The following is a 12252-nucleotide window of genomic DNA, read 5'->3' as shown; positions in this document are numbered from 1 at the left end:
GTACTGAAAAAGTCAAAGCTTTCATTTTGGTTTACTTTATAGCCTTTATTGATTACACACATTTCCTCCATGGCTTGAACGGATAATAGCATCAACTGTTATAATAAATTCTCTACTCCTCAAACCTGTGTAGCACGTGTGCATGTGCCAAAATTACGTACCAGATGGTAACTGAAAATGATTTGATATCTGTGGTGAGATGATATTTAGAGAAATACATTTGTGCATAAAGCAGGATGGACATTTCACGGTGGTTTTTAAAGCAAATTGAACAAGTCAGTCAGCAAATGTTTACTGAGTGTCTACTCTGTAGAGCTTTGTACAGATTGCTGTTTTTGTGTTGAGTGGCCCGAATGTAGGGTTTAGAAGTGTTGCTAATACATCATCTCCTACAAAAAGTTTGGAGAAATAATGATTTCCTGAATTTTCAAGGTTTCTCCACTGTTGATTTTCCGTGTTATGAACTTGGAACAGGAATTAAGAACCGTTTAGCCATCAAGGATCGTGTTTTCTGTGGCTTTTTGAGTTAGGCATGTGTGACAATATTACGGGACCTATGGAAAACAGGATCCTGGGATGGCCCAACTCATAGGCAGGATCCGATTAGGTGCTATAAATGGATTTGGTCCATCAACAACAGAGTAGAGTCTTAAAGTCTTTAAATATCCAGTAAAGTCTTTGTCAAGATATACAGAATGTGAAAGTGACTGAATTTCTGGTCATACGTGTCATTGTTCTGAAATACATGTTCTTTAGAAATTACACAAGAGTTCCTGCAGAGTGAGTAGCTGGGGAGAGTTACTGAACTGGGCCAATGATGCCTGATTTACATAGTCTATCTTCCCCATCCTCCTCAAAGACCTATAACCAAAACTGAAATGTTCNGCTGGATTGATACTGCCTGTGAACTTCCTTCAAGAAAAATACAACCAGTTTCACCATCCATTTTTATTAACTCCACACTCTCAGAGGAACCTTTATGCACTCCCTTGAATAGCAAGACTAAATTTGTTTCACTCCATGTAACACTGTCTTACTGGATGTAATTTTCTGGGAAGTCAGTTCTGCTTTCCAAGACCAGCAGGAATATCTGTGAATATTCTGCCCTTGCTCTGCTTACTTTGTTTTGTCTCCAGACATTACTTCAGGAATAAGAAAGACACTTTTTTTACTTTCTAACGGAATAACTTCAGGGCCATCAGGATACTTGTTATGAGTGGCAGTGTGTACTTACACCTATTCCCCAACGTATGCAGTCTGAGAAACTCTCTTTGGCTAAGATAGAGGTAATCAAAAAGAATTGTTAGCTCAATGGAGATGTTAGTGCTGTGAAAAAAGAAAATAGATCAGGAGATTGCACTTGGATCATGGGTGGGGTGGGGGTGTGCTCAGATAAAGACCTAGGATGCAAAGTTAAAAGCTCTAGGTCTGTGCTGCCTATAGAAGTATAATGTGAGCCCATAGGTAACTTTAAATTTTCTAGCAGCCATTTAAACAAAAAGAAAATTAAAAGGAACAGGTAAAAGTAATTAATTAAGAATATATTTTATTGAAACCAGTATATCTAAAATGTTACCATTTTGGCATGTAATCAGTATACAGAAATTATCCAGAAGATATGACTTTCTTTTGGGGGTTCTAAGGTCTCAAAATCTACTATGTGTTTTATACTTAAGCATCCCTCCATTCAGACTAGCCACATTCTAGGTGCTTAATAGCAAATGTGGTCAGAGCCATCCTAGGTGATAAACCAGGAGGAAAGACATAATGATAACCAAAACCATGTATTTATTTATTTATAAGTAAAGTATTGTGAATAAATAATTATCTTATAGAACCTAAGTCAGAGAAAGCAATAAGAAAACAATGAGAGAAATTTAAGAGATTTGCCTAACTTTGGACAGTTATTCCCAATAAGTAGACTGATTAAGGAAAGATTTATGTGACCAGAGAACAATTTACTGAGTTAGGCTTCAGGAAGTTATTAGGGGATGAGTCGCTACTTTGAATTAAAGGGTGAACTTGGAGTTTATTCAGAGATGATCTTCATTTTCTTAAGGTAAGTAAGAAAAACAATTCTGCCCCTAGAGCAAGAGTGGGAAAAAAGTAAATTCCAAAGGCGATGACTCTAAAAACTCCATGAATATATAAATCTAAAGGGCAAAGAGACATCCTGAATCTAATATGCATAATTACAGCCCTGAGTTTAAGTGAGCCCCCAAATCTCCTTTCTGCAATAAAGTAATTTTTATCCATATGAAGTGCTTTGTTAATTGTGAAACTCATATAGAGGCATGGGTTATTGTTATTGGCTAAAGAAAGGGCTATTCTGTGGAGATGAGCTACCAGGGAAAATTTTATCATCCCAGACATCATTAAAATGTCAGAAACTTGCCCCAGCCTCCAGGTGGGTAACAGAGAGTTAGTGGAGGTGAGGGAGGGCTGTCTCTCTGGTGGGGGCAATCTTAGATTTGTTTTATCAAAACATTTATTACCCATCTTTAGAGCCTCAGGCTATTACTCTCATTATGTATTTTTTTTCCTCCCTCAATGTGGGATTTTGGTGGCTTCATAAAAGTGATAAATGGCTCTTCTTGGACACACAAAGTAGAGATTGGCAGGCAATTTAAAGTTAAGATTTCCCGGTAGAACCATCACTACCAATAAGATCACACACCGACTCTCCCATATTCTGAGAAATGTTAAAATAAGGCCAGGATTTTTATGGCGCCCACTTTCTGCTGCCCAAAAGGCTTTTCTACCCTTCATTTCTCCTGTGCCAGCCCTAGCTGCGTTTTCCCAGTTATGTCCCCTTGGAGAACACAGACATACACGGATGCTCCTGGAATCAGTCACGTGAAGGAGCGCTAGGTTTTGCTGAGACAATTGTATGTTTAAGAAAAGTTACTTGAAAAATGGCTTCGGAAGACACAAAAACATTTTTACATCAGGTGACAACTGGAAACCAGTGCAGTCAAAACCTTTTATAAATAGCCTGTTCTGCAATATTACCTGTAATTAAAATAATGACACTTTATGAAAGGATAGGGTGTTCTCACACAGGATTCCATTTGAGCTTCACAATGGCCTTGTCAGGGCATTTAAAAGATTACACTTTTTTGATACAGGATCTGAAGCCCAGACCATCTGAATGACTCGGCCAAGGTCACACAGCCCATATTTAACAGGATGAGCACTTTAGTGCTCGCTTCGCCACCAGATTTCCTTCACTTTTACATCTTTCTAAGTTGCGTTTTCCAGGCCATGCAACCTGGAAGCAAGAACTGTAACCACACATTCATTTAAAGGCTTTGCTTCCATTTATTATAACTCCAACTCTACAATTCCTGCCAACCAGTGCCAGGGTCTTTTTTCCTCTAGGAATCTCAGGGAGAAAGTTGGAGGGTGGAGTGTGGGGGAGGAGTTTGGGACTTGGATTTGTTGGTTACATGGTGGCATGCACTGTTTTTATTATTTTGTGATCCAGTCCGGAATCCCCGATGTGATTTATCACTGCCTCTATGATGAAGCAGCTGAAACCCTCCAGAGGTGCTAAGGCTGCCCAAGTGTTTTGCTCTGTCGTTTGTCTGGTCTAGCTCCAGGCTATTCCTGGGTGCAGCCCGGAGCTCCAACTGCAAGGTCACCCTTGAGTGGGGAAGTGCCCTTTGTCCCACCCCCGCCCCACTCCCAGCGTCCATTGTTACAAATGCTATTCAACACTGCCCTCAACAGAGTCTTCATGGAAACTGCTCTTTTTGCTGTCACTCCCTTTTAATTGTATTTCTCCCTGAGAGGTACACAGGGACCAAAACAGAGAATGTCCATCCAGGTAGCAAGCTCCATGCTGTTCCCCACTTGTTGCATTCTCCAGCAGTGCCCATTGAATTTAAACACAGCTGTCCTGCCTTTGGATGAGTTATTTCCCTGAAAATCCTTAGATCTCTCCTGCCAACAGATTCTGCTGGTCTCCTTGTCCTTCCTTCCCTCTGGCCAGATACGTTCATAGTTTAAGTTATCAAGCTGAGATCTCTACATTCACAGCTGCTGGAACAATTTTCCCTAAAAACTCCTTTTTCTCAGTTAACCTTTTGTGAACGTATATTGACGCAAAGCCACATTTTTCTGCCTGCGTTTCAAGGCCTTTTACCAACTGTTCATTTTATATTATTATTTTTCATGCCTCTCCCTCCATGGGATGTCAGAATTTGTTTCTAATGGGCATTTTCCATATGTATCAATGGGCTAATTGAGTAAATGACAAGCTATGGGTGACCAATCAGGGACTGAGTTTTCTTTCTTGGGTATATTTCTAGATATTTTTATTAGTGCTTAAAATATTTTTCAAACTACATAGGTATTATCATCAGTCTTTTCCATTTTCACTTCCTCATGAACCAAGCTGAATAAAATTGTTGTCAGTGGGTTAGCAGGGTCTCCCTTATTAACGAGGGAAGCCACATTAAGTAGCGCAGCATTGTGCTGGTTATTAAACAGACCAGACCTGAAGTTAAACAAAAACCTGCTCAAGCATTTATAATCTGAGGGAGGTTATAGTAATTTAGATATATTCTGTAAAAGGACACTCAGATACTTACATAATCACATAATGTCTTAGCACAAAGAAAAAAACAAAAAAAAAGCCCCAAAACCAAAAAACAACCAAACAAAAAATCTAAACTGTGTGAGCATTAGCGCAAGCGGTTTTATGTGGTCTCGAATTTAAGAATGAGTCATGAGAATTGCATATCCAGAGAGGATATGGCCAGGTTAAAAAATAAATCACCACTCACTTCCTTTTTGGAGAGACTTCAAGAAGGAAATGAGATTTCCAACACTCTTTTGCTACGAGGAAGAAGAAGTTGAGGTTTGTGGAGACCAGTGAGTCCCATAACTCTCTTCCAGGTTTAGACCAGTTGAGAAATACATACAGGTGTCAGAAAGAGATGATAAAGCTAGATTGTAGACAATGCCTTGGACCCCAAATGGCCTTCCTATCCCTTCCTTACTTTTATCCTAAATAGAATTTACTAGTCCTAGGAAGATTAGCTGGGTATTTCCAGACCTCTCTGTGGAAGGATTAGCAGACAGTTCTCAAAGGAAAGGTACAAGGAGATTGCACTGTGTTTGTCCAGTGACACTTTCTCCTATTTTACCAATCACATAAATCAGGAATCTGCAAACTTTCTGTAAAGGGCAAGATAGTAAATATTTTAGGCTTTGAGGCCATATTGTTTTTGTTTGAACTATTCAACTCTGCTGTTGTTGCAGGAGAGCAATACAATGTGAACGTATACAATAAGTAAAAGAGGATGGCTGTTGTATTAGTTTTCTATGACTGCTGTAACAAAGTACCACAGAATGGGGGGCTTAAACGATGGAAATGTATTGTTTCATAATTCTGGAGGCTAGAAGGCAGAGCCCAAAGTGTGGGCAGAGTTGGTTCCTTCCCATGGCTGTGAGGGAGAATCTATTCCTTACCTCACTCCTAGTTTCTGGTGGTTTGCTGGCAATCTTGGCATTCTGTAGTTTGAACAAGCATCACCCTGCCTTCATCTTCACCTGACATTCTCCCTGTTGTACGTAGCTCTGTCCAAATTTCCCTTTTTTGTAAGTACACCAGTAATCTTGGACCACCGGGCCCACTCTACTCCAACGGAGCCTGTATTAACCAGTTACATGTGCAACGACCCTTTTGCAGATTACGGTCCCATTTTGAAGTATGGGGAGTTAGATATATGAATTTGGGGGAGATACGATTCAACTCATAATGCAGACATGCAATGTTAAATTTCATATAAATGTCATGTGTCATGAAATATTCATCTTATTTTTCCCCAGCCTTATGAAACATGTAAATGTGTGTAGGCTGCCCAAAAATAGGCCCTGAGTTGAAGATTAACAGCCTCTGAGGTAAGTCCCTCCTCCTCCAGAGGGGAGGACTAAGTCAGGGAGGGGAAGAGGGACCACAAGTATTCCTCCCCTCCTAACCTCTCCAGGGGCATGAGTGAGAATTCCCTGCCCTCTGCGGAAATATGAGGGTATTTACATGGTCCAAAGGACCCTGGCTAGTCGGGAAGCAGATTATATTCCAGGCAGACAAGGGAAACATTAGGAAGGATGGTAGAATAGGAAAAACAGAGAGAGAAAAAAAAAAAACTCAGGAAGATAAAAGAAATTAGAAAACCTAGGGAAGGATTTGTAAGTACAAAATACAGTCTTTATTTTAGAGCATTTAAAAAACCTGGTAGGTCCTATAAGAAATTGATCAACCTGGTCAGAGTAATTCGAGAAGGAAGAATTGAAGGAAATCCACAAGTAGGAAACCTGGAGAGAAAGGTCATGCAAAAGTCTAGATTGAGGTTACAAGAACTCGACTAAAGCAATAGTTGCAGAATGATAAAAGCATTAAATAAAAACTCTCTTTGTTCTAGGGACTCTGTCTCTTCTCTAAGACTCTCAGTGATGAAGCTCTTTGTTATATGTTCGTACACCACTTACTATCCCGCATCTTGGGAGAAATGCAAGACTTTGATTTTCATGATAGAACTTTGCTCATGTAATGGGGGTTTTGTGCACATAGATATCTTTTTAGTCAGCAATCTGCTTTAGGTACTTAATTTCCTTAATTGATCTTAGTCTTTAGTTTCTAGTGGTTTTCTGTGTAACTTTTGTAATGAGCTTTTATGAGTCAACAGATGATTATGGGGAGTGGTCTTAAGGGACACGCTACTTTCATCTGCTTTTCACCTAGAATACTTCATAAAATCTGCTCATATATTAGGCCACATGACCAAGAACAGATCATGTGTACTTCATTATTTTAATCTTCCCCCTAGAATTGCCTTCACAGATTTATAATTTAACAAGGGCCTCTGAGCTTTAATTAAAGGACAGTTTTTTTTTCTATAATGGCCATAAAAAGGATATTTCTGCATCTCTTATGAAGCTTCTGTTAAATACTCTCAATTATATTATTTAGTGCTAGTGTGTGAAGAGCCAGGTAATAAATTATTTCTAGACTTTAGTGCTAGAAATAAGATAATCTCTCACTGATGAACTGTGTCCTTTATTTAAGATAATCATGCTACAGAGCTTCTCAATACCATTTTGCTTTGCCTTTTCAGAACCTCAGAGACGAATTGTACTCAATTCTAGCAGAGAGACTCAACCTAGGATTTTCAGTTCAGCTCTCTCCTAAACTTTATGATTTGGATCTTTTTATTTTTAACTTGCTTTAGTGGTTTTATTACATAGTGCATTTTATGACAAAAACACAAAACTTTCTGAATATAAGTAGGACATAAATAATAAATGATTGGCTCATCACTTTGTCCAGGGGGATTTTCCTCTAGAACAGATGTTTGTGACCTTAATTACCTTCTAATGCTACCTCAGGTTACAGTGATTTTTTTCTTCCTCCCACAGATTCCTTAATGACTTCTCTCCTGACATGCTATATTTGTTAAAGAAACAAATATATACTGGGCTCCAGAAATATATGCGTGGGTTTTTTCTTTTTAAGAGAGTATTGTTTTAGATGGACATTCAATGATTTCTCTTAAAAAAATTAAAATTAAATAAAAATCACTTTATTTGGTTGTGTTCATTAGGATTCTTTTGTTTGAAAATGGCAAAAGTTTAACTCTGACTCATTTAACTGCAGAAAGGTGTCTATCGATTCAAATAATTTGGAAAGCCAGAATTTACCAGTCTAGCTTTAGGTATGGCTGGCTCCAGGAGCTCGAAAGAAGATTCTTTCACTCATCTCTCTGTTTTACTAAACTGCTATTGGCTCCGTTCTTGGGTAGTCTCTTTCCACAATGTAGCAAAAATGACTAGCAACATTTCTGGTTTACACTGTACTAGCAGTTGGCATTCCTAAAGAAAAAATACAAAAGTCTGGTTTTCAACAGCTCCCACAAAATGCCCAGGGAGAGCTTTTATTGGCCTGCCTTTGAGTATATGACCATCCCAGGGCTTAATCACCATGGCTGAAGAAATCAAGTACTTAACTGGCTAGACTCCTGGAACCAAGGAGATGGGATTGGCCCCATCCAAACCCCTTGGACTCAGAATGGAGAAGAGAGAGTTCCCAAAGACATTCGGGGCTGAACAAAACACAGGTTAACTATATCTCAGATTATGTTTTCATCCCTCAGCTGCCCAGCATCTATACATACCTTCTTTCCCACTTATAAAATTCCCCAAATGGCCCTGGCTAATATAATGCAAATATAGCTATACAAAGAAAATTTCCTCTACCTCCAGTCTAAAGGGAGATAGCTTGTAGGCTTATCCAGTTGTTTTCTTTTTTTTTTTTTTAAAGATTTTATTTATTTATTCAACAGAGATAGAGACAGCCAGCGAGAGAGGGAACAAGCAGGGGGAGTGGGAGAGGAAGAAGCAGGCTCATAGCAGAGGAGCCTGATGTGGGGCTCGATCCCATAACGCCGGGATCACGCCCTGAGCCGAAGGCAGACGCTTAACCGCTGTGCCACCCAGGCGCCCCTATCCAGTTGTTTTCTACTTTAATTCCAGAATCTCTAAGTTATGATATTTTTCTTGGTTGTGTCTAAACTGNTAACGCCGGGATCACGCCCTGAGCCGAAGGCAGACGCTTAACCGCTGTGCCACCCAGGCGCCCCTAACCAGTTGTTTTCTACTTTAATTCCAGAATCTCTAAGTTATGATATTTTTCTTGGTTGTGTCTAAACTGGCTCCTCATGTTTAGGCAACCTGTGGCTAAATGTTATATTTAACACTACTAGTTAACAGTGGCAGAGAGAAAACACTTGCTGCTATCAAACTGCCATTTGACAAAGGGAGAGAAGGGCAACCACTAAATAGTGATCTCAGTTTCATAGCAGTCATCTCAGGCTGGACAAAGAGAGCAAGGACTCCCTGAGCTAGCAGTGGAGGGAGTTCTTTGTTCAGAAATCTGGCTGGCCTCTCACTGGTTTCTGGGAGGAACTCCCTTTCCATTGTCCTGCATAGCTAGGTAACAGGTGGATATTGGGGAGGCTTTCATCCTTTTTTTTTTTTTAAGATTTTATTTATTTTTTTTGACAGAAACAGAGATAGCCAGCAAGAGAGGGAACACAAGCAGGGGGAGTGGGAGAGGAAGAAGCAGGCTCCCAGCAGAGGAGCCTGATATGGGGCCCGAACCCAGGACCCTGGGATCAGGCCCTGAGCCGAAGGCAGACGCTTAATGACTGAGCCACCCAGGCACCCCAGGGGGAGGCTTTCATCCTAACAGCTACAATTCAGTTCCTCCCTGCTGTTGGTGCAGGTTTGGGGCCTGAAATCTGCCTTGTAAATTGGGTGTTCTCAGGTCTATTTGGCGAGCCTTGGCATTTCTCTGGCAATGCCACTGGATCTCTTGCTAGGACGGTTGGGTTGTTTGTTTCCTGAATATTTTCTGGATTGACTCTTGTATAGTCGTGGCCCTCCTCTCTGGTTCCAACCCTCATTGCTTCCTCCTCTGAGCAATCTTCCTTTATGCTCTGCCCTTCCCCCAAACCATCTGGACATCAAACTAGGAGACAATGAGCTGACATCCTGCAGATCCTAATCCTTCTAGTGGTAAGAGTCATGGGGAGGGCTTTTCTAGAGGAGCTGTAACTATCCTCTGTTAGTCAGGGAATGTAGTGTTGGGAAATGATCCTCTGGCTTCCTGGCTCACCAGGATCTCAATCTCTTTTCCCATTGGGTTTTCCACTTGCACTAACTTTAGCATAGGGCAGACATTTATACATCTGCCATCCCAAAAGACACATGGTTATCTACTATTGACCATTTTAGAGTGCCAGACACAGGCAGAAAGGATGACTCTTAGTAAGGACTAAATCCCTTTTCCTCTCTGCTTCCAGAACTGCCAGATTAGGCTGCAGGCCATCCTTTTCTTTGAAGGCAAAAAGACATAGCCAACACCCTCCAAGATTCTGACACTTTTTTTCCTGAGCCCCTAAAACTCTATCCTTGATATTTATGTGATCTGAGTTCTAAGGTACGTTAGGCACCTTTTAACTGATGCTTTGCTACCAAATAATAGCTTTTGCCCTTTCCCTAGCCTGGAATGGATGAATCTTACCTTACCTTAGCCAGTATCACATTTTGAAGTCTGTTACTTCGACACTCCAATTCCAGGTAGCAAATTCTATATTAGGATTCATTTTGGTACAAGTGATAGAAATCCAACTTCTAAAAATTGAAATACAAGGAATTTATTGGCTTTCATAACCAGAAAGACCAGAGATGAAGCTGTCTTCAAATATGTTGGTTAGAGAGGTTTAATGTCATCAGGATACATTTTTTTTCCTATTGTCTCTACTCCCTGTGTTGGCTGCATTCTAGTAATTTCTCCACTTTCTAGCAAAGATAGCCACTGACCCACAGTTCTAGGCTTACATCATTCTTAGAGCTAGCAACACAGGAAAAATTGTAAATGCAGAGATTCCTTTTTTTGGCCTGTCTGCATCACCTGCCCATTCCTCTGGGGGATGTAGTACTCTGACAGGTAAAGTTGTTGATGTCCTCTTGATCTAGGATCAGGATCAGCCACCTGCAGTGAGAATAGCAGGTGGGTGGTTTTCCTGAAGAGCTGCTAAGTTGGAAGCTTATATCCCCTACATTGATTAAGTCACCTTAAAGAAAGGAAGGCAAATACTGAACAGAACTCAGTCTTGATTATATGCCATCATAAAACTAATTATTGAACACATATTTCTATAGCACAGTGGTTCTTAATATCTTGGTCTCAGACCCTGTAATTCTTTCTTAAAAATTACTGCAGACTCCAAAGAGCTTCTGTTTAGGTGGGTTACATCTATTGATGCTTACTATATTAGAAGTGAAAAAAAATTCTATATTAGAAATTGGAACAGAAACTTAAAATTATTTTTCATAAAGTCATTTAAAAATAATAAGAAGCCCATTACATGTTAACATAATTAGAATATTTTAATAAAACATTACTACATTTTCACCAAAAAAGAAACTTGGTGAGAAGAGTTTTAAATTTATTTTAAACTGGCTGCTTTGCTGCTTCTTAAAAAATAATTTTTGCAAATCTCTTTGATGGCTGACTTAATAGAAGGCAGCTGGAGTTTTGTATCTGTTTCTGCTTCAATTTATTGCTATGTTGTTTTGGTGGAAGTATATGGAAAAAAATCTAGCCTCATACAGTTGTGTAGGTGGAAATGGAGGAATATTTTAATAGCCTATTTAGATAGTTGGGCATACACTTTTTTTATATTACACCAAAACCCAACAAGTGGTCATTTCTTGACATATAGAATCAGAAACCGTATCAGTGAGCTTTTCATATTCTGTTACATTAAAATTGATTAGGCATATTTGGACTTTGAACGTACCTTTACCCATCCATGATTTTGTAACATCATGCTTTGGTTATTTGGAAAATGTTGGTTTATACAGATCTTCCAAATGCTGACACATTTCATCGTATAATTTCAAAAAATCACATTCATTTACACCACACAATTCACAGTCAAGTCTTTTAAGAATTTGAAAGCCATTAAGTTCATAGTGGTGGATAAAAATTTGCAAAATTCTATTAAAAGCTTGAATTTTATCATTGACAACAAATGTGGTCACTTTAAGTGTTCTTTAAGTGGTAATCTCAGTTTGTTAATTTTTGAGCTGTCTGTCAAATACCCAAGTCTGAATAAGTATAGTAAGTCAGTTGTTCATTCAAGTAAAAATGATCCTCCATGGGAAAAGTCTTTGTTTCAGTTTGTAACTCAATCACACATGCTTTTCCTCAAGCAAGCCATCATACTTTCTATGCAATGAAAATGCTTCGTGCTCACTTCCTGTGTTGTCACACAATATTTAAAAACTATATATTCAGGGTTGAGATTTAATAAAATAATTTTTACTGCTTCATCAAGGACATTCTTAAGTGAAACTTGTACCTTATTTTTCCACTGCTAATGCATGGCATTGAGCAGTACAATAACTACAGGTGTAGACTACAGGTGCTAAGGCATCACAAACAGTTTTACTTCTGTTGTTTCACACCATTAGTACAAAATATCAAAATAGTGAAAGAGGCATATAATATCTTAGCATTATAAAGAAGCAAATTTTGACTTCACGAATGTCCTGAAAGTTCTGAGAGACTCCTGGGGATCTGCAGGCCACACTTTGAGAGCTGTAACTACTCTTGTAAGATTCGAAAGAAAGACATTTACTGAGATCCATCATAAAAAGACCCATGAGCGGTGTTGG

The 12252-nt window shown here is 39.3% G+C and overlaps 1 long non-coding RNA gene across 1 annotated transcript in view; it reads left to right on the top strand.

Annotated features, from left to right (window-relative positions):
* The window catches only part of LOC105237174, a 19475-nt gene extending 11938 nt beyond the window's left edge, over positions 1 to 7537 (top strand). The window contains exons 2-3 of the long non-coding RNA XR_004626698.1: positions 5839 to 5910; positions 7426 to 7537. This is a non-coding gene — a long non-coding RNA (uncharacterized LOC105237174). The remainder of the gene's footprint in view (positions 1 to 5838; positions 5911 to 7425) is intronic.
* The last annotated feature ends 4715 nt before the right edge of the window (positions 7538 to 12252 follow it).

This window comes from Ailuropoda melanoleuca, chromosome 7, assembly GCF_002007445.2.
Source record: "Ailuropoda melanoleuca isolate Jingjing chromosome 7, ASM200744v2, whole genome shotgun sequence".
NCBI classification, from domain to species: domain Eukaryota; kingdom Metazoa; phylum Chordata; class Mammalia; order Carnivora; family Ursidae; genus Ailuropoda; species Ailuropoda melanoleuca.
This window is presented reverse-complemented; position numbering and strand designations above follow the sequence as displayed.